This window comes from Chlorocebus sabaeus, chromosome 1, assembly GCF_047675955.1.
Source record: "Chlorocebus sabaeus isolate Y175 chromosome 1, mChlSab1.0.hap1, whole genome shotgun sequence".
Classification (NCBI taxonomy): Eukaryota; Metazoa; Chordata; class Mammalia; order Primates; family Cercopithecidae; genus Chlorocebus; species Chlorocebus sabaeus.
Genome location: NC_132904.1, coordinates 56,303,879 through 56,327,033, shown reverse-complemented (window position 1 = coordinate 56,327,033; position 23,155 = coordinate 56,303,879). Strand labels below are relative to the sequence as shown.

The following is a 23,155-nucleotide window of genomic DNA, read 5'->3' as shown; positions in this document are numbered from 1 at the left end:
CAGAACTTAATCCCGGCCTTTTAGTTATTTCTAGGTCAGGGGAAGACTTGATTCAAATGCCTAGGCTTTGTGGAAAATCCTGCTAGGTATTCCAGCCTTTCCATGAACTGTGCCCTTGCAGCACTATGCCACTGGCCTGTATCTCCAACATGGTGTCCCTGCTGATTGGACAGCTAAAGAGCCACCAAGATCTGCACACCAGTCACTGTGCTCAGTGCCTCTGTGTGCCCCCAATTCACCCCCAGATGGTACAGCCCTCCTGGTATTCCTAGTGGTTCCTATGGAGTACATCTCGAGTAGGCTTCTCACAAAGATTCCAGACCAGTGGCGAGAATGAATGCCCACCTCCAATTCCCTCCTATCACCCTATAAGCCATAAGTCTAGAAAAATTCTCTGTGAGTGGCATTATGCCAGCTTGGGGAAGGAAGTGGCACAGACTGAAATGACCTTTTCTCTTAACGCTTATCTCGATTCTGTGAGTCTATGGGGTTTCTCAGTTTCTCCTCCAAGTTCTGGTATATTCAGGATGGTATTCTTGTTTTTAAATCATTTCTAGTTGTATTTTTGTAGGGAAAGTGATGCCAGAGGATCTTCTATTCTGTCATTTTGCTGACATCACCTTGCTTGGTGTAACTTTTCTACTTCATAAACTTTTTACATTTTTTTTAACTTTTTGCTTCTTTTTAATAACACATAGCTTAAAACATAAACAGAGGTTCAGCTGTACAAAACTATTTTATCTCTTTATATCCTTACTCTACAAGCTTTTCTCTATTTTTCAGTTCTTTTACTCATTTTTTTTTACTTTTTAAACTTTCTTGTTAAAAACTAAGACACATACACACACATTAGCCTACATCTACACAGGATGAGGATCATCAGTATCACTGTCTTCCTCCTCCACATTTTGTTCCTCTGGAAGGTTTTCAGGGGCAATAACAAGCATGGAGCTGTTATCTCCTATGATAAAAATGCCTGCTTCTGGATACCTCCTGAAGGACCTGCCTGAGGCTGCTTAACAGTTAACTTTTTTTAATAAGTGAAAAGAATAGACTCTAAAATAACAAAGAGCATAATATAGGCTGGGTGATGGCTCATGTCTATAATCCCAACACTTTAGGAGGCCAAGGCAGGAGGATCGCTCGAGCCCAGGAGTTCAAGAGCTGCCTGGGCCATACAGTGAGACCTTATCTCCACACACACAAAAAAAATTTAAATTAGCCAGGTATGTGGCACACACTTATAGTCCCAGATACTCAGGAGGCTGAGGCAGGAGGATCACTTGAATCTAGGAGTTCAAGGCTGCAGAGTAAGCTACGATGAAGCCACTATACTCTAGCATGGGTGACAGAGGGAGACTCTGTCTCAAAAAAAAAATACATATATATATGGTATACATATCATATATATAAGTAAATATATAAACGAGTAACATAATTGCTTATTATTATCTAGTATTATATACTTTACATAAGTACAAGTCCTATGTTTTTATACAACTGGAAGTACAATAGGTTTGTTACACTTGATCTTAGCCAAAAGGCCGAGAAGCAATAGTAGGTTTGTTTACAATAGCATCACTACAAACACCTGATTGATGTGTTGCCTTACAATGTCACATCACCTACAATGTCACTAGACAATAGGAATTCTTTAGCTCCATTATAATCATATGGGACCACCACCGTATATATGATCCATCATTGACCAAAATGTTGTTATGCGCTATATGACTGTATATTTTAAGACTATCAAAATCAAAACAGCATGGTACTAGCATAAAAATAGACACACTGACCAATGGAACAGGACAGAAATCCCAGAAACCCACACATTAATAGTCAACTGATTTTTTTTTACAAAGGTGCAAAGAACACACAACGGGAAATGGACACCCTATTTAATAAATGATGATGGAAAAAATGAATATCCACATGTAGAAGAATGAAATTGCATTTTTGTCTCATACCATATATAAAAAGCAACTCCAAATGGATTAAAGACTTACATATAAGATCTGAAACTATAAAACTACTAGAAGAAAACACAGAGGATAAGCTCTGTGACATTAGACTAGGCAATGATTTTTTGGATATGACCCCAAAGGCACAGGCAACAAAAGCAAAAAGACAAGTGGAATGGCATCCACCTAAAAAGCTTCTGCAGAGCGAAGGAAACAGGTTAACAAGGTGAAGGGACAACTCACAGAGTAAGAGAAAACATTTACAAACAATGTATCTGATAAAGGATTAATATCCAAAATATGTAAGGAACTCAAACAACTCAATGGCAAGAAAACAAATAACCTGATCAATGAATTGGCTGGGTGTGGTGGCTCACGCCTGTAATCCAAGCACTTTGGGAGGCCGAGGCGGGTGGATCACGAGGTCAGGAGATCAAGACCATCCTGGCTAACACAATGAAACCCCATCTCTATTAAAAATACAAAAACTTAGCTGGGCATGGTGACATGCACCTGTTCTCCCAGCTAATGGGGAGGCTGAGGCAGGAGAATCGCTTGAATCTGGGAGGTGGAGGATGCAGTGATTCTAGATCATGCCACTGCACTCCAGTCTGGGCGACAGAGTGAGACTCCATCTCAAAAAAAAAAAAAAAAGCGTGAATGACCTGAACAGACATTTATACAAAGACATACAAATAGCCAACCAGTTCATGAAAACAATGTTCAACATCACTAATCATCAGAGAAATGCAAATTAAAACCATTATGAGATGATATCACCTCATACCTGTTAGAATAGCTGTTATCAAAATGAGGAAAGATAAGTGTTAGTGAGGATGCAGAGAAAGGGAACACCTGATACTGTTGGTGGGGATGTAAATTAGTACAGCTATTATGAAAAACGGTATGGAGGTTCCTCAAAAAAACTAAAAACATCACTACTATATGATTCAGCAATCCCACTGCTGGGTACACACCCAAAGTACCAAAAACAGTATGTCAGAAGGAGATCTGCACTCCCACGTTCACTGCAACATTACTCTCAATAGCCAAGATGTGAAAACAACCTCAGTGCCCATCAACAGATGAATGGATAAAAAACGTGATATATATATATATATATATATATACACACACACACACACACACACACACACACAATGGAATACTATTAGCCTTGTTTAGAAGGAAATCCTGTCATTTGCAACACTGTGGATAAGCCTGGGGGACATTACGTTAAGTGAAATTAAGTGAAATGAGCCAGGCACAGAAAGACAGAGGACCTCTCTCCCACAGGGCCATAGGGGATCTTTTTTCTCTTCAGCCAGGGTTGGAGGCCAAGATAGCCCTTGAGAATCATTATCTGGGCAGCCTTGTTTACCTCCCTTGGGCATTTGAAAACAAAAGACAAACACCACACAATCTTACTTATATGTAGAACCTAAAAGAGTCAAACTCATAGAAGTAGAGTGTAGAATGATGACTACCAGAGGCTGGGAGGAATAGGAGGGAAGAAATGGAGAACTGCTGGTCAAAGGGTAGACAAGAGGAATGTTTTGAGATCTATTGCATAGCAGGGTGACTATAGTCAATAATAGCATATTGCACGTTTAAAAAGAATTAAGAAACTGACTGGTCGCTGTGGCTCCTGCCTGTAATCCTAGCACACTGGGAGGCCTAGGTGAGTGGATTGCCTGAGCTCAGGAGTTCAAGACCTGCCTGGGCAACATGGCGAAACCCCCATCTCTACTAAAAACACAAAAAGCAGATAGGTGTGGTGGTGAGCGCCTGTAATCCCAGTTACTTGGGAGGCTGAGGTGGGAGAATCACTTGAATCTGGAAGACAGAGGTTGCAGTGAGCTCAGATTGAGCCATTGCACTCCAGCTTGGGTGATAGAGCAAGACTCCATCTTAAAAATAAAAATAAAAACAATAAAGAAAGTAAATTTTAATTATCTTACCACAAAAAAAGTGAGGTGATGGATATGTTAATTAGCTTGATTTAATCACTCCATGCTGTGTGCATGTATCAAAACATCACATTCTACCCCACAAATGTATACGATTATGATGTCAATTAAAAATAATAAGTTTTTTAAAAACAAGAAGGGAAAAGTACCTAAAAAACAGTAAAAATAAAAATGGCATAAGAGTCAGAAGAAAAAGAAGTGACTTCCAGCTGGGGTGATCAGAGAAGACACTGAGATCAAATGTTAACATCTGAAATGGGCCTGGATATATACACGGGATTTGGGCAGTCTAAGAACAAGGTGAACAGATTGTAAGGAAAGAGAAGCAATGCAAGTGACGGTAGGCACATAAGAAAGCACCCATGATCGTCCAGAAGTTCTGTTGGCCAAGAGAGTACCTCAGAAATAGGAGTAAAGTTGAAATAGAATATTGAGACTAGGGCCAGTTAGGGAGGGCCTGACCATGAGGCTAAGAAGTCTGGATTTTATCGGGTAATTGGGGAGCTGGTAAAGATTTCTGAGCAGAAAAAAGCATCATCGAAGTTGTGCTTTAGAAAGATCAATCTAGCAGTAATTGAAGTAACTGAACATCAATCAAATGCAGATGATATAGCACAGTGAGTATAATGTAAGCCTGCAGGAATTCAGGAATTCATTTATAAAAATGTAATTTATATGCATCTTTTCAGTAACACAGCTCTATAAACTGTCTTGCTCATAGACTAGTACCTAATTATATAAGCATCTAAAAAGGTCATAAGTACTATAAAATGATATCACAAAACCTCTTGCCTCTGCCTGGAAATCCTTCCACCCCCTTTTCCTTCCAGTAAACTCCTTATCCTGTAGACTTCAGTTTAAATGTCACTTCTTCAGAAAGGCCTTTTTTAAATCACTTATCCAAATTGGGTCTCCTTGTTTTTCTCTTTCAAAGGAACTTGTACACTTTCTTCATAACACTTATCACAATTTATAAACATATATTTTGGTCACTAATTAATTAAAGTCTATTTCCCCCACTAGACTGTGAGGGGAAAGACTGTATTTTTGCTCATCATTATATCCTCCGGAGCCTAAAATGATGTAACACATATTAGGCACCTAACAAATATTTGTTCTATGAAGAATGAATGAATGAAGAAGAGAAGAACAGATTTTAGTGTCACCATAGTAATGCCCCTCTTTGCTAGATGCACTTACTATTGACCAAGATACTTTCTTTCAAAGAGAAAATTAAAAGAAATCTTAAACCAGGCATGGTGGCTCATGCCTGTAATCCCAAAACTTTGGGAGGCCAAAGCAGGAGGATCACTTGAGCCTGGGCAACATAGTGAGACCTCATCTCTACAAAAAATCAAAAAATTAGCTGGCCATCATGGTGCATGCTTGTGGTCCCAGCTACTTGGGAGGCTGAGGTAGGAGGATCACTTGAGCCTGGGAGGTCAAGGCTGCAGTGAGCCTTGATTGTGCCACTGCACTCCCCCTTGGCAACAGAGGGGGACCTTGTCTAGAAAAAGAAGAGAAGAGAAGGGAGAAGGGAGAAAGGAGAGGGGAGAGGGGAGAGAGGAGAGAGGAGGAGGAGGAGGAGGAGAAAAGAAAGGGAGGGAAGGAGGGAGGAGGGAGGGAGGAAGGAAGGAAGGAAGGAAGGAAGGAAGGAAGGAAGGAAGGAAGGAAGGCAGGCAGGCAGGCAGGCAGGCAGGCAGGCAGGCAAAAAGGAAGTCAGGAAGTCTTAAATTTCAACTTAAAGCTGAATTCCTATGTGCCAAAATCAGAATAAAAACCTGTACTTACCCAAAGAAAACCTTAAAACAAATATTCAAGTCAAAATATACATTCCTATCTCTCATATTTTTACAGAAATAATTCCTAGTGCAACTACTAAGTGAACTAGAATAAGGAACAGAACCTGGGCACAAGAAAGCATTATAAGTCAGATGTAAAGAAGGCAATTATAGACTTGTAACTCCTTTATTCATGTATATCATGTTAGAATCTCAAAAAGGAACTCCAGCATTCAATGAAAGATTTTTACTCTAACCTATATCATCACTGGAGTAGAAAAAAACCCTCAAAAAAGATGACTAAGCTTTAAAAAAAAAAAAAAAAAAAAAACAAGTAATTCACTTCCAAATAATAAATACTTAGTTTTCAATCACATGCTGTTTATACCTACGTACTTACTTCATGCCACAAACTTGGTGCAAGGCTTTCTTCATATAATAATAAACACAGACGATTAGCAATGTAATGAACCTCAAGTCACAGAAGTCTAGAGAAGTCCAAAGGAGTTCAACATGAGGCATTTGGGACCTTATCTCAAGTTGCAGCCCTTCACTAAAATTTAACTTAGAAAAATCACTCAATTTGCTAGGACACATGAAGGCCTAACCAACTGCCAATAAGTAACTAGAGAAGTTGGTTTAAAACTAGAAATGTTGAGCTAACTTGGTACAATGAATTACCCGCAGCAAAAGGAAAAATAAGATTTCCATCATTCATTTGTTTGCAGGGGTGTGTTTGTTCAACTATTGCAAATCAGATGCACTACATAAACTTAAAATGAAAAGGAAAAAAGACCAGCATAAATTTGTTCAGAGAGATATAGTCAATTTCACTATAAGGAAATACATTCCTAAAAATCACTACACTATGCAAAAATGGCACAAACAAGGACTTACGGGGGAAATGGAAATGTAGCTAGGGACACAAAACTCCAAATCTTTGTCAGTGACACACACACACACACACACGAAACCTAATAAAAAATCATAGCATTTTTATATATGTTAAATGGTTAGGAAACATAAATATATGCCACCTTACCTTGAAAAAAAGACCTGAAGTTTACTTATAGATATAGACATTTGAAAGACTGTAGCTTTTGAATTAATCATGGGTGCCAGAAAGAAGGTTATCTGAAATCAGAAGGAAAGGTGTGACACCAGATGTGAGTGGGTGTGGCTCAAAACTTGTGGTGAACTGAGGTAGCTGGTAGATATTCCAGGTATGTACATGTGTCCGTTTTGTGTGTTCCTGCTGGGCTTGGTTCAACTGTGAGCTGTATTCTGTGTTCACTTGGTGTTTCTTGCTGACAAAATCATGGATAAGGCAAACATGAAATTCATTTATGCTCAAATTGCTTCCTAATATATCAATGGCGTTGCAGTAAATTCACGTTTTCAAAACAAGTGTTAATATAGCACGACTGACTGTGTGGGTATTCAAATTCAAACAGCTAATGCCAACTGGATACTGCAATCATTTCCCATTCCTCAAATGTCTTGAGTTCAATGAAATCACAAGATTTTGAAGAATCACAGACTCTCTAATAGAAAACAGCCACTATTTCTAAATAGACTGGTATAATTCACATGGCCAAACACTAGAAAATGTAGGGGTCCACTTGTCTCCATCAAACTACAATCTTCTTCATAAAATTGCTGCCTTTAAAGCAACAAAATATAAACAGCACTGGTAAATATAGCATTCGATCAAATCTAGTTTTTGCTCAGGAACACAGGATCTTCTCCCGTCATCATGAGCATTATCACTAATATACCTTCTCACACATTCCCAACACCTTCAGCAGCCATATTATGACAACCGAAGCACAAAGCCAACAAAATGGCATAGCCAAATTCACAAACCTTAGCATTTTTTCCTGCCCCTGGTGCTAGTTTCTAGGTTGGTGGCGGTGCATGACAATCATGTAGTAAAAACAGTGTTCACCAACAGACTTCATTTCATCTGGTTTTAATTAAGAAAATTTAACCTCTAGGAGAAATGTCTGAACCGCTATTTTTAGCATTTATCAAGTATTATCTGTTCCACAAGTTAAGCTCTCAGTTTAGTACATCATGCAAAGTAGGAGCTTCCTAAATCTTTGTTGAACAAACATTAGTTGAACTTACTTATTTGTTTTACTATTTTACCCCATAAATTTATTCCCAGAATATCAAATTCCATTCTCAAAAGCAACATAGTCACTACCGGCTAAAATATTATTTTTGGTTGCTTTTAATTACTATAAAATTAGAAAATAATTGCTGCAATAAAAAGTGAAAGAGTCCAGAGGGGATAAAATGAAGATTCCATAGAATCTCCATTCTCCATCTCAGAGATAATCATTTCCAATGGTTCTGTGTAACATTCTAGAAATTTTCTTTGCATATATACAGCCTAAGTATAAATCATATATTATTGTAAATAAGCTCATACTGAAAAAAGAAAAGCTAGGGGGCGGAGCAAGATGGCCGAATAGGAACAGCTCCAGTCTCCAACTCCCAGCGCAAGCGACACAGAAGACCGGTGATTTCTGCATTTTCAACTGAGGTACTGGGATCATCTCACTGGGGAGTGCCAGACGATCGGTGCTGGTCAGCTGCTGCAGCCCGACCAGCGAGAGCTGAAGCAGGGCGAGGCATTGCCTCATCTGGGAAGCGCAAGGGGGAAGGGAATCCCTTTTCCTAGCCCGGGGAACTGAGACACACAACACCTGGAAAATCGGGTAACTCCCACCCCAATACTGCGCTTTAAGCAAACAGGCACACCAGGAGATCATATCCCACACCTGGCCGGGAGGGTCCCACACCCACGGAGCCTCCCTCATTGCTAGCACAGCAGTATGTGATCCACCGGCAAGGCAGCAGCGAGGCTGGGGGAGGGGCGCCCACCATTGCTGAGGCTTAAGTAGGTAAACAAAGCTGCTGGGAAGCTCGAACTGGGTGGAGCTCACAGCAGCTCAAGGAAACCTGCCTGTCTCTGTAGACTCCACCTCTGGGGACAGGGCACAGTAAACAATAACAAACACAGCAGAAAGCTCTGCAGACGCAAACGACTCTGTCTGACAGCTTTGAAGAGAGCAGTGGATCTCCCAACACGGAGGTTGAGATCTGAGAAGGGACAGACTGTCTGCTCAAGTGGGTCCCTGACCCCTGAGTAGCCTAACTGGGAGACATCCCCCACTAGGGGCAGTCTGACACCCCACACCTCACAGGGTGGAGTACACCCCTGAGAGGAAGCTTCCAAAGCAAGAATCAGACAGGTACACTTGCTGTTCAGAAATATTCTATCTTCTGCAGCCTCTGCTGCTGATACCCAGGCAAACAGGGTCTGGAGTGGACCTCAAGCAATCTCCAACAGACCTACAGCTGAGGGTCCTGACTGTTAGAAGGAAAACTATCAAACAGGAAGGACACCTACACCAAAACCCCATCAGTACATCACCATCATCAAAGACCAGAGGCAGATAAAACCACAAAGATGGGGAAAAAGCAGGGCAGAAAAGCTGGAAATTCAAAAAATAAGAGCGCATCTCCCCCGGCAAAGGAGCGCAGCTCATCGCCAGCAACGGATCAAAGCTGGACGGAGAATGACTTCGATGAGATGAGAGAAGAAGGCTTCAGTCCATCAAATTTCTCAGAGCTAAAGGAGGAATTACGTACCCAGCGCAAAGAAACTAAAAATCTTGAAAAAAAAGTGGAAGAATTGATGGCTAGAGTAATTAATGCAGAGAAGGTCATAAACGAAATGAAAGAGATGAAAACCATGACACGAGAAATACGTGACAAATGCACAAGCTTCAGTAACTGACTCGATCAACTGGAAGAAAGAATGTCAGCGATTGAGGATCAAATGAATGAAATGAAGCGAGAAGAGAAACCAAAAGAAAAAAGAAGAAAAAGAAATGAACAAAGCCTGCAAGAAGTATGGGATTATGTAAAAAGACCAAATCTACGTCTCACTGGGGTGCCTGAAAGTGAGGGGGAAAATGGAACCAAGTTGGAAAACACTCTGCAGGATATCATCCAGGAGAACTTCCCCAACCTAGTAGGGCAGGCCAACATTCAAATCCAGGAAATACAGAGAATGCCACAAAGATACTCCTCGAGAAGAGGAACTCCAAGACACATAATTGCCAGATTCACCAAAGTTGAAATGAAGGAAAAAATCTTAAGGGTAGCCAGAGAGAAAGGTCGGGTTACCCACAAAGGGAAGCCCATCAGACTAACAGCAGATCTCTCGGCAGAAACGCTTCAAGCCAGAAGAGAGTGGGGGCCAATATTCAACATTCTTAAAGAAAAGAATTTTAAACCCAGAATTTCATATCCAGCCAAACTAAGTTTCATAAGTGAAGGAGAAATAAAATCCTTTACAGATAAGCAAATACTTAGAGATTTTGTCACCACTAGGCCTGCCTTACAAGAGACCCTGAAGGAAGCACTAAACATCGAAAGGAACAACCGGTACCAGCCATTGCAAAAACATGCCAAAATGTAAAGACCATCAAGGCTAAGAAGAAACTGCATCAACTAACGAGCAAAATAACCAGTTAATATCATAATGGCAGGATCAAGTTCACACATAACAATCTTAACCTTAAATGTAAATGGACTAAATGCTCCAATTAAAAGACACAGACTGGCACACTGGATAAAGAGTCAAGACCCATCAGTCTGCTGTATTCAGGAGACCCATCTCACACGCAGAGACATACATAGGCTCAAATTAAAGGGATGGAGGAAGATTTACCAAGCAAATGGAGAACAAAAAAAAGCAGGGGTTGCAATACTAGTCTCTGATAAAACAGACGTTAAACCATCAAAGATCAAAAGAGACAAAGAAGGCCATTACATAATGGTAAAAGGATCAATTGAACAAGAAGAGCTAACTATCCTAAATATATATGCACCCAATACAGGAGCACCCATAAATTCATAAAGCAAGTCCTTAGAGACTTACAAAGAGACTTAGACTCCCAGACAATAATAATGGGAGACTTCAACACTCCACTGTCAACATTAGACAGATCAACAAGACAGAAAGTCAACAAGGATATCCAGGAATTGAACTCATCTCTGCAGCAAGCAGACCTAATAGACATCTATAGAACTCTCCACCCCAAATCAACAGAATATACATTCTTCTCAGCACCACATCGTACTTACTCCAAAATTGACCACGTAATTGGAAGTAAAGCACTCCTCAGCAAATGTACAAGAACAGAAATTATAACAAACTGTCTCTCAGACCACAGTGCAATCAAACTAGAACTCAGGAGTAAGAAACTCAATCAAAACCGCTCAACTACATGGAAACTGAACAACCTGCTCCTGAATGACTACTGGGTACATAACGAAATGAAGGCAGAAATAAAGATGTTCTTTGAAACCAATGAGAACAAAGATACAACATACCAGAATCTCTGGGACACATTTAAAGCAGTGTGTAGAGGGAAATTTATAGCACTAAATGCCCACAAGAGAAAGCAGGAAAGATCTAAAATTGACACTGTAACATCGCAATTAAAAGAACTAGAGAAGCAAGAGCAAACACATTCGAAAGCTAGCAGAAGGCAAGAAATAACTAAGATCAGAGCAGAACTGAAGGAGATAGAGACACAAAAAACCCTCCAAAAAATCAATGAATCCAGGAGTTGGTTTTTTGAAATGATCAACAAAATTGACAGACCACTAGCAAGACTAATAAAGAAGAAGAGAAGAATCAAATCGACGCAATTAAAAATGATAAAGGGGACATCACCACCGACCCCACAGAAATACAAACTACCATCAGAGAATACTATAAACACCTCTACGCAAATAAACTAGAAAATCTAGAAGAAATGGATAATTTCCTGGACACTTACACTCTTCCAAGACTAAACCAGGAAGAAGTTGAATCCCTGAATAGACCAATAGCAGGCTCTGAAATTGAGGCAATAATTAATAGCCTACCAACCAAAAAACGTCCAGGACCAGATGGATTCACAGCTGAATTCTACCAGAGGTACAAGGAGGAGCTGGTACCATTCCTTCTGAAACTATTCCAATCAATAGAAAAAGAGGGAATCCTCCCTAACTCATTTTATGAGGCCAACATCATCCTGATACCAAAGGCTGGCAGAGACACAACAAAAAAAGAGAATTTTAGACCAATATCCCTGATGAACATCGATGCAAAAATCCTCAATAAAATACTGGCAAACCGGATCCAGCAGCACATCAAAAAGCTTATCCACCATGATCAAGTGGGCTTCATCCCTGGGATGCAAGGCTGGTTCAACATTCGCAAATCAATAAATGTAATCCAGCATATAAACAGAACCAAAGACAAGAACCACATGATTATCTCAACAGATGCAGAAAAGGCTTTTGACAAAATTCAACAGCCCTTCATCCTAAAAACGCTCAATAAATTCGGTATTGATGGAACGTACCTCAAAATAATAAGAGCTATTTATGACAAACTCACAGCCAATATCATACTGAATGGGCAAAAACTGGAAAAATTCCCTTTGAAAACTGGCACAAGACAGGGATGCCCTCTCTCACCACTCCTATTCAACATAGTGTTGAAAGTTCTGGCTAGGGCAATCAGGCAAGAGAAAGAAATCAAGGGGATTCAGTTAGGAAAAGAAGAAGTCAAATTGTCCCTCTTTGCAGATGACATGATTGTATATTTAGAAAACCCCATTGTCTCAGCCCAAAATCTCCGTAAGCTAATAAGCAACTTCAGCAAAGTCTCAGGATACAAAATTAATGTGCAAAAATCACAAGCATTCTTATACACCAGTAACAGACAAACAGAGAGCCAAATCATGAATGAACTTCCATTCACAATTGCTTCAAAGAGAATAAAATACCTAGGAATCCAACTTACAAGGGATGTAAAGGACCTCTTCAAGGAGAACTACAAACCACTGCTCAGTGAAATCAAAGAGGACACAAACAAATGGAAGAACATACCATGCTAATGGATAGGAAGAATCAATGTCGTGAAAATGGCCATACTGCCCAAGGTTATTTGTAGATGCAATGCCATCCCCATCAAGCTACCAATGAGTTTCTTCACAGAATTGGAAAAAACTGCTTTAAAGTTCATATGGAACCAAAAAAGAGCCCGCATCTCCAAGACAATCCTAAGTCAAAAGAACAAAGCTGGAGGCATCACGCTACCTGACTTCAAACTATACTACAAGGCTACAGTAACCAAAACAGCATGGTACCGGTACCAAAACAGAGATATAGACCAATGGAACAGAACAGAGTCCTCAGAAATAATACCACACATCTACAGCCATCTGATATTTGACAAACCTGAGAGAAACAAGAGATGGGGAAAGGATTCCCTATTTAATAAATGGTGCTGGGAAAATTGGCTAGCCATAAGTAGAAAGCTGAAACTGGATCCTTTCCTTACTCCTTATATGAAAATTAATTCAAGATGGATTAGAGACTTAAATGTTAGACCTAATACCATAAAAACCCTAGAGGAAAACCTAGGTAGTACCATTCAGGACATAGGCATGGGCAAAGACTTCATGTCTAAAACACCAAAAGCAATGGCAGCAAAAGCCAAAATTGACAAATGGGATCTAATTAAACTAAAGAGCTTCTGCACAGCAAAAGAAACTACCATCAGAGTGAACGGGCAACCTACAGAATGGGAGAAAATTTTTGCAATCTACTCATCTGACAAAGGGCTAATAATCCAGAACCTACAAAGAACTCAAACAAATTTACAAGAAAAAAACAAACAACCCCATCAAAAAGTGGGCAAAGGATATGAACAGACATTTCTCAAAAGAAGATATTCATACAGCCAACAGACACATGAAAAAATGCTCATCATCACTGGCCATCAGAGAAATGCAAATCAAAACCACAATGAGATACCATCTCACACCAGTTAGAATGGTGATCATTAAAAAGTCAGATAACAACAGGTGCTGGAGAGGATGTGGAGAAATAGGAACACTTTTACACTGTTGGTGGGATTGTAAACTAGTTCAACCATTATGGAAAACAGTATGGCGATTCCTCAAGGATCTAGAACTAGATGTACCATATGACCCAGCCATCCCATTACTGGGGATATACCCAAAGGATTCTAAATCATGCTGCTATAAAGACACATGCACACGTATGTTTACTGCGGCACTATTCACAATAGCAAAGACTTGGAATCAACCTAAATGTCCATCAGTGACAGATTGGATTAAGAAAATGTGGCACATATACACCATGGAATACTATGCAGCTATAAAAAAGGATGAGTTTGTGTCCTTTGTAGGGACATGGATGCAGCTGGAAACCATCATTCTTAGCAAACTATCACAAGAACAGAAAACCAAACATCGCATGTTCTCACTCATAGTTGGGAACTGAACAATGAGATCACTTGGACTCGGGAAGGGGAACATCACACACCGGGGCCTATCATGGGGAGGGGGGAGGGGGGAGGGATTGCATTGGGAGTTATACCTGATGTAAATGACGAGTTGATGGGTGCAGCACACCAACTTGGCACAAGTATACATATGTAACAAACCTGCACGTTATGCACGTGTACCCTACAACTTAAAGTATAATAATAATAAATTAATTAAAAAAACATATATAAAAAATAAAATAAAAGAAAAAGAAAAAAAAATAAGCTCATACTATACCTATTATCACTAACTTACTCTTTTTCTAAGTATTATAGCCTAACCATTTTTTCATTATCCATATATATATTTACACATCTTTTGTTTTAATGGCTATATAATATTCCAATATAGATAAGCATTCTAAATTATTTAACAAGTCCATATCAATAGTCAAGTAAATTGCTTCCAAATTGTTTCTATTATAAATGATGCTATATGCAATAACCTTTTACATACATCTTTGTACACTAAGATGAATATATTTGTAGAACATACTCTTAGCAGTAGCACTGCAGAGATAAATGTGTATTTATTATTTTGATAAATGTCAGACCGCCCTCAAGAAAGGATCGGAGAGTGCATTTTACCACATGCTATCATTAGATATTTTTGAACTTTTTCATCTTTGTCAGTTTGGTAAATGAAAAATAGCATCTTATTTTAATTTTTACCTCCTTAATTATAAATGAGGCTAAGTATTTTTTCAAAATTTTTTCTGTAAAATATCTGTTCATACTGATTTTTTCTCATCTTTTTCTTGTTGACTTACCAGTGATCCCTAAATATTAATGATATCAATCCTTCTTCTGTCAAATATATTGCAATTATTCTCCCCCACTTGGGTATTTGTTTGTTGATTCTTGTCATGGTGATTTTGTCATGTAAAAGTTTTTAGTTTTTTTTATTATTAAATTTAATTTTATTTTGAATACTTGCTTGATTATTCAGCTAACCATGTCTCTTATTTTCTTTAGTAAATGGTTTCAATAGTAAACATTATATATCCTTGGGTTTACATGTCAGCACTTCATACGAATTCTTTTTCTTTTTTTTAATTATACTTTAAGTTCTAGGGTACATGTGCACAATGTGCAGGTTTGTTACATATGTATACATGTGCCCTGTTGGTGTGCTGCACCCATTAACTCATCATTTACACTAGGTATATCTCCTAATGCTATCCCTCCCTCCTCCCTCCTCCCCACAATAGGCCCCGGTGTGTGATGTTCCCCTTCCTGTGTCCAAGTGATCTCATTGTTCAATTCCCACCTATGAGTGAGAGCATGCGGTATTTGGTTATCTGTTCTTGCGATAGTTTGCTGAGAATGATGGTTTCCAGCTGCATCCATGTCCCTACAAAGGACACCAACTCATCCTTTTCTATGGCTGCACAGTATTCCATGGCGCATATGTGCCACATTTTCTTAATCCAGTCTGTCACTGATGGACATTTAGGTTGATTCCAAGTCTTTGCTATTGTGAATAGTGCCTCAATAAACATACGTGTGTATGTCTTTATAGGAGCATGACTTATAATCCTTTGGGTATATCCCCAGTAATGGGATGGCTGGGTCAAATGGTATTTCTAGTTCTAGATTCTTGAGGAATCGCCACACTGTTTTCCACAATGGTTGAACTAGTTTACAGTCCCACCAACAGTGTAAAAGTGTTGCTATTTCTCCACATCATCTCCAGCACCTGTTGTTTCGTGACTCTTTTCATGTGTCTGTTGACTGTATGAATGTCTTCTTTTGAGAAATGTCTGTTCATATCCTTTGCCCACTTTTTGATGGGGTTGTTTTTTTCTTGTAAATTTGATTGAGTTATTTATAGGTTCTGGATATTAGCCCTTTGTCAGATGAGTAGATTGCAAAAATTTTCTCCCATTCTGTAGGTTGCCTGTTCACTCCGATGGTAGTTTCTTTTGCTGTGCAGAAGCTCTTTAGTTTAATTAGATCCCATTTGTCAATTTTGGCTTTTGTTGCCATTGCTTTTGGTGTTTTAGACATGAAGTCCCTGCCCATGCCTATGTCCTGAATGGTACTACCTAGGTTTTCTTCTAGCATTTTTATGGTTTTCGTTCTAACATTTAAGTCTCTAATCCATCTTGAATTAATTTTCATATAAGGAGTAAGGAAAGGATCCAGTTCCAGCTTTCTACTTATGGCTAGCCAATTTTCCCAGCACCATTTATTAAATAGGGAATCCTTTCCCCATTTCTTGTTTCTCTCAGGTTTGTCAAAGATCAGATGGCTGTAGATGTGTGGTATTATTTCTGAGGACTCTGTTCTGTTCCATTGGTCTATATCTCTGTTTTGGTACCAGTACCAGTACCATGCTGTTTTGGTTACTGTAGCCTTGTAGCATAGTTTGAAGTCAGGTAGCGTGATGCCTCCAGCTTTGTTCTTTCGGCTTACAATTGTCTTGGCAATGCAGGGTCTTTTTTGGTTCCATATGAACTTTAAAGCAGTTTTTTCCAATTCTGTGAAGAGTCATTGATAGCTTAATGGGGATGGCATTGAATCTATAAATTACCTTGGGCAGTATGGCCATTTTCACAATATTGATTCTTCCTATCTGAGAGCATGGTATGTTCTTCCATTTGTTTGTGTCCTCTTTGATTTCACTGAGCAGTGGTTTGTAGTTCTCCTTGAAGAGGTCCTTTACATCTCTTGTAAGTTGGATTCCTAGGTATTTTATTCTCTTTGAAGCTATTGTGAATGGGAGTTCATTCATGATTTGGCTCTCTGTTTTTCTGTTACTGGTGTATAAGAATGCTTGTGATTTTTGCACATTGATTTTATATCCTGAGACTTTGCTGAAGTTACTTATCAGCTTAAGGAGATTTTGGGCTGAGACAATGGGGTTTTCTAAATATACAATCACATCATCTGCAAACAGGGACAGTTTGACTTCTTCTTTTCCTAACTGAATACCCTTTATCTCTTTCTCTTGCCTGACTGCCCTAGCCAGAACTTCCAACACTATGTTGAATAGGAGTGGTGAGAGAGGGCATCCCTGTCTTGTGCCAGTTTTCAAAGGGAATGCTTCCAGTTTTTGCTCATTCAGTATGATATTGGCTGTGGGTATGTCATAAATAGCTCTTATTATTTTGAGATATGTTCCATCAATACTGAATTTATTGAGAGTTTTTAGCATGAAGGGCTGTTGAATTTTGTCAAAGGCCTTTTCTGCATCTGTTGAGATAATCATGTGGTTTTTGTCTTTGGTTCTGTTTATACACTGGATTACATTTATTGATTTGCATATGTTGAACCAGCCTTGCATCCCAGGATGAAGCCCACTTGATCATGGTGGATAAGCTTTTTGATGTGCTGCTGTTTTCGGTTTGCCAGTATTTTATTGAGGATTTTTGCATCAATGTTCATCAGGGATATTGCTCTAAAATTCTCTTTTTTTGTTGTATCTCTGTCAGGCTTTGGTATCAGGATGATATTGGCCTCATAAAATGAGTTAGGGAGGATTCTCTCTTTATCTATTGATTGGAATAGTTTCAGAAGGAATGGTACCAATTCCTCCTTGTACCCTCTGGTAGAATTCGGCTGTGAATCCGTCTGGTCCTGGACTTTTTTTTGTTGGGAGGCTATTAATTATTGCCTCAATTTCAGAGCCTGCTATTGGTCTATTCAGGGATTCAACTTCTTCCTGGTTTAGTCTTGGGAGAGTGTAAGTGTCCAGGAAATTATCCATTTCTTCTAGATTTTCTAGTTTATCTGCGTAGAGGTGTTTACAGTATTCTCTGATGGTAGTTTGTATTTCTGTGGGGTCGGTGGTGATATCCCCTTTATCATTTTTTATTGCGTCTATTTGACTCTTCTCTCTTTTCTTCTTTATTAGTCTTGCTAGCGGTCTATCAATTTTGTTGATCTTTTCAAAAAACCAGCTCCTGGATTCATTGATTTTTCTGGAGGGCTTTTTGTGTCTCTGCCTCCTTCAGTTCTACTCTGATCTTAGTTATTTCTTGCCTTCCACTAGCTTTTGAATGTGTTTGCTCTTGCTTCTTTAGTTCTTTTAATTGTGATGCTAGGGTGTCAATTTTAGATCTTTCCTGCTTTCTCTTGTGGGCATTTAGTGCTATAAATTTCCCTCTACACACTGCTTTAAATGTGTCCCAGAGATTCTGGTATGTTGTATCTTTGTTCTCATTGGTTTCAAAGAACATCTTGATTGCTGTCTTCATTTCGTTATGTACCCAGTAGTCATTCAGGAGCAGGTTGTTCAGTTTCCATGTAGTTGAGCGGTTTTGATTGAGTTTCTTACTCCTGAGTTCTAGTTTGATTTCACTGTGGTCTGAGAGACAGTTTGTTATAATTTCTGTTCTTTTACATTTGCTGAGGAGTGCTTTACTTCCAACTATGTGGTCAATTTTGGAATAAGAGCAATGTGGTGCTGAGAAGAATGTATATTCTGTTGATCTGGGGTGGACAGTTCTCTAGATGTCTATTAGGTCCGCTTGGTGCAGAGTTGAGTTCAATTCCTGGATATCCTTGTTGACTTTCTGTCTTGTTGATCTGTCTAATGTTGACAGTGGGGTGTTAAAGTTTCCCATTATTATTGTCTGGGAGTCTAAGTCTCTTTGTAAGTCTCTAAGGACTTGCTTTATGAATCTGGGTGTTCCTGTATTGGGTGCATATATATTTAGGATAGTTAGCTCTTCCTGATGAATTCATCCCTTTACCATTATGTAATGGCCTTTTCTCTTTTGATCTTTGATGGTTTAAAGTCTGTTTTATCAGAGACTAGGATGCAACCCCTGCTTTTTTTTTTTTGTTTTCCATTTGCTTGGTAGATCTTCCTCCATCCCTTTATTTTGAGCCTATGTGTATCTCTGCATGTGAGATGGGTCTCCTGAATACAGCAAACTGATCGGTCTTGACTCTTTATCCAGTGTGCCAGTCTGTGTCTTTTAATTCGACCATTTAGTCCATTTACATTTAAGGTTAAGATTGTTATGTGTGAACCTGATCCTGTCATTATGATATTAGCTGGTTATTTTGCTCGCTAGTTGATGCAGTTTCTTCCTAGCATCAATGGACTTTACATTTTGACATGTTTTTGCAATGGCTGGTACCTCTTGTTCCTTTCCATGTTTAGTGCTTCCTTCAGTAACTCTTGTAAGGCAGGCCTACTGGTGACAAAATCTCTAAGCATTTGCTTGTCTGTAAAGGATTTTATTTCTTCTTCACTTATGAAACTTAGTTTGGCTGGATATGAAATTCTGGGTTTAAAATTCTTTTCTTTAAGAATGTTTAATACTGGCCCCCACTCTCTTCTGGCTTGAAGCGTTTCTGCCGAGAGATCTGCTGTTAGTCTGATGGGCTTCCCTTTGTGTGTAACCTGACCTTTCTCTCTGGCTGCCCCTAACATTTTTTCCTTCATTTCAACTTTGGTGAATCTGACAATTATGTGTCTTGGAGTTGCTCTTCTCGAGGAGTATCTTTGTGGCGTTCTCTGTATTTTCTGAATTTGAATGTTGGCCTGCCTTACTAGGTTGGGGAAGTTCTCCTGGATGATATCCTGCAGAGTGTTTTCCAACTTGGTTCCATTTTCCCCGTCGATTTCAGGCACACCAATCAGACGTAGATTTGGTCTTTTCACATAATCCCATATTTCTTGGAGGCTTTGTTCATTTCTTTTTACTCTTTTTTCTCTACACTTCTCTTCTCACTTCATTTAATTCATTTGATCTTCAATCGCTGATACTCTTTCTTCCAGATGATGGACTCAGTTACTGAAGCTTGTGCATTTGTCACATAGTTCTCATGTTATGGTTTTCATCTCTATCAGTTTTTTAAGGACTTCTCTACATTGGTTATTCTAGTTAGCCATTCGTCAAATCTTTTTTCAAGGTTTTTAGTTTCTTTGCGCTGGTTACGTAGTTCCTCCTTTAGCTCTAAGAAGTTTGATCGACTGAAGCCTTCTTCTCTCGACTCGTCAAAGTCATTCTCCATCCAGCTTTGTTCCGTTGCTGGCGATGAGCTGCATTCCTTTGGAGGGGGAGATGCGCTCTGATTTTTTGAATTTCCAGCTTTTCTGCACTGCTTTTTCCCCATCTTTGTGGTTTTATCTGCCTTTGGTCTTTGATGATGGTGATGTATTGATGGGGTTTTGGTGTGGGTGTCCTTTCTGTTTGTTAGTTTTCCTTCTAACAATCAGGACCCTCAGCTGTAGGTCTGTTGGAGTTTGCTTGAGGTCCACTCCAGACCCTGTTTGCCTGGGTATCAGCAGCGGAGGCTGCAGAAGATAGAATATTGCTGAACAGTGAGTGTCGCTGTCTGATTCTTGCTCTGGAAACTTCATCTCAGGGGTGTACCCCGCCATGTGAGGTGTGAGGTGTCGGTCTGCACCTAATGGGGGATGTCTCACAGTTAGGCTACTCAGGGGTCAGGCACCCACTTGAGCAGGCAGTCTGTCCGTTCTCAGATCTCAACCTCCATGCTGGGAGATCCACTGCTCTCTTCAAAGCTGTCAGACAGGGGCATTTACCTCTGCCGAGGTTTCTGCTGCTTTTTGTTTAGCTATGACCTATCCCCAGAGGAGGAGTCTACAGAGGCAGGCAGGCCTCCTTGAGCTGTGGTGGACTCCACCCAATTCGAGTTTCCCAGTGGCTTTGTTTACCTACTTAAGCCTCAGCAATGGCGGGTGCCCCTCCTGGAGCCTCGCTGCCGCCTTGCAGTTAGATCTCAGACTGCTGTGCTAGCAATGAGTGAGGCTCTGTGGGCGTGGGACCCTCTGGGCCAGGTATGGGATATAATCTCCTGGTGTGCTGTTTGCTAAGACCCTTGATAAAGCACAGTATCAGGGTGGCAGTTACCCGATTTTCCAGGTGTTGTGTGTCTCAATTTCCTTTGGCTAGGAAAAGGAATTCCCTTCCCCCTGGCGATGCCTCACCCTGCTTCAGCTCTCGCCGGTCGGGCTGCACCCGTGGACCAGCGCCAACTGTCCAGCATGACCCAGTGAGATGAACCCGGTACCTCAGTTAAAAATGCAGAAATCACCCATCTTCTGTGTCGCTCACATTGGGAGCTGGAGGCATTACTATTCGGCCATCTTCAAGTTTTTAGCTTTTATGAAGTAAAATAATTAATCTTTTCTTTTATGGTCACTAGGTTGAGAGTTACGCTTAGAAAGGCCTTCTCTGCCCCAAGATTATAAAATTATCTATCCATGTTTTTGCCTTAAAATAATAATAAATAATTGGTAATTTTCACTGAATGCTTACTTCAGGCCAGGCACTGTTCTAAGTACCTCCCACACATTATTGTATTTAATCTTTACAACAACCCCAGTAGGTGAGTAGTATCACTACCTCCAAGACACAGATGAAAATTCTATAACTACTTATGAGATTTAAACTCTTCTGAGAATGGATAGCTGGTATGTGGCAGTGCCTAGATTTCAATTCAGACTAGCAAATTCATCAACTACAGGCTGTATCTACTGACTCTCTCTCCACAAAGATAAATGGGAGTTCATACGCTTTTATAAACCTCTACCTATTCCCCCTTCCCCCTCTTTATCTGTTATATAAATCCTTTATTCAATATTAATTTTAGAGCCTTTACATTTTCTTCTGTTTTCATAGTACGCAGTTATTCAGACTTTACTTGGTCTATTTTTAAATAGATTCCATATGCCCTCTCAACCCTTTCCTATCTCTGCTTCTTCATTCCCAAGTTCTTTTTATTTATCACTTAGATGATTAATTTTACTCATGAGGCATTTTTTCAGGGACTAGGTCTTCGAATGTTTGAGAATATTAGTTGTTATCTTTATGTATAAATAAGAGCTTGACCAGGTATTAAATCTGTGGGTCACACTATTCCCTGCCTACACACAGTCCACCAAAATTCAAGAGACACTGTTCAACTGCCTCCTGGCTTTGGCTATTACCATGATGTCAGAAACCAATCTTATTTTCCCCCTTTTGGTGACTTGCTTTTTCTGTCAGGGTGCTTGGCAATTCTTTTTTTAATCTTGAAGCAGAACTAACTTGACTGTTACATACTTATTTGATATTGATCATCCTGTTTCAGTTTTTTTAGAACTCTGTATTCTTTGAATCTGCAGATTACTAATCCCTTTAATCTCTAGTGGTCTTTTCCCCATTATACATCTGAAATTATTGTCCATTCATTCTACTCTCTATCAGTCATGCCAATAACACATATGTTGGATCTTCTCTGCCTGTATTATCTATATATCATACAGAATTCCTAGTTGAAAGTCTATGGCATAAGCCTAACCTGAAATAGTTTAGATAAAAAGAATTTATTAGAAAGACAATGTAGTGCCTCATAGAACTCTAGGAAATGTATAAAGTGTAACTGAGCCTCAGGGATAACTGGAATCACAGACTTGACCACCACCAGGACAGCTTATCTCAACCAGGGCTATTTTTCTTTTGTCTCTTATTTCTGCTTCAGTGTGTTGGCTTGGCTGTCACTATCACAGACAGACCAATTTCTCCCACAAGGCACAGAACATGGCTGCCAACAGCTATAAAGCCTCACATCCTATGACTCTGACCACCAGAGAGGGATTGCCTTGCTTTCCTTAACTCCAATTTCTAAAACTTCTATGTTCCCCTTCAATTTCTTTAAGTGAATACAGATGTATTTTTCTAGAAATTGTTGGCTAAAATAATTTTTAATCTGAAATGTACTTCATTCTGCATGCTTAGAGTCAAGCAGTTAACTAGCTTTGGTTTGCTAATTTATTAGTTATTCATTTATTTTCATTTGATTCAGTTAACTGCTACATAGCTCATTATCATTTCTTCTTTCTTCCTCTCCACTTCAGTGCAGGCTAGAAATCAAAAGATACTGTCCTGTTGTCTCTCTCTCCCCTCTTTCTCTCTGTCTTCTTTTTGAGATATTACACTGGATTCCTTGAAGATTTTCCAGGTTTTCCCATGGCGTGTCCCAACACTAAAACCTTACAGGATAGGGTATTCATGGCCCCCACTTTCAGTGAAATCTGCACTC

The 23,155-nt window shown here is 39.5% G+C and overlaps 1 protein-coding gene and 1 non-coding gene across 13 annotated transcripts in view; one reads left to right on the top strand and one right to left on the bottom strand.

The window, feature by feature from the left end:
- The window catches only part of STK33 (serine/threonine kinase 33), a 270,185-nt gene that overhangs the window by 212,804 nt on the left and 34,226 nt on the right, over window positions 1-23,155 (bottom strand). The window lies entirely within an intron of this gene.
- LOC119624635 (small Cajal body-specific RNA 20) lies at window positions 3,245-3,360 on the top strand. The gene has a single exon (XR_005240788.1).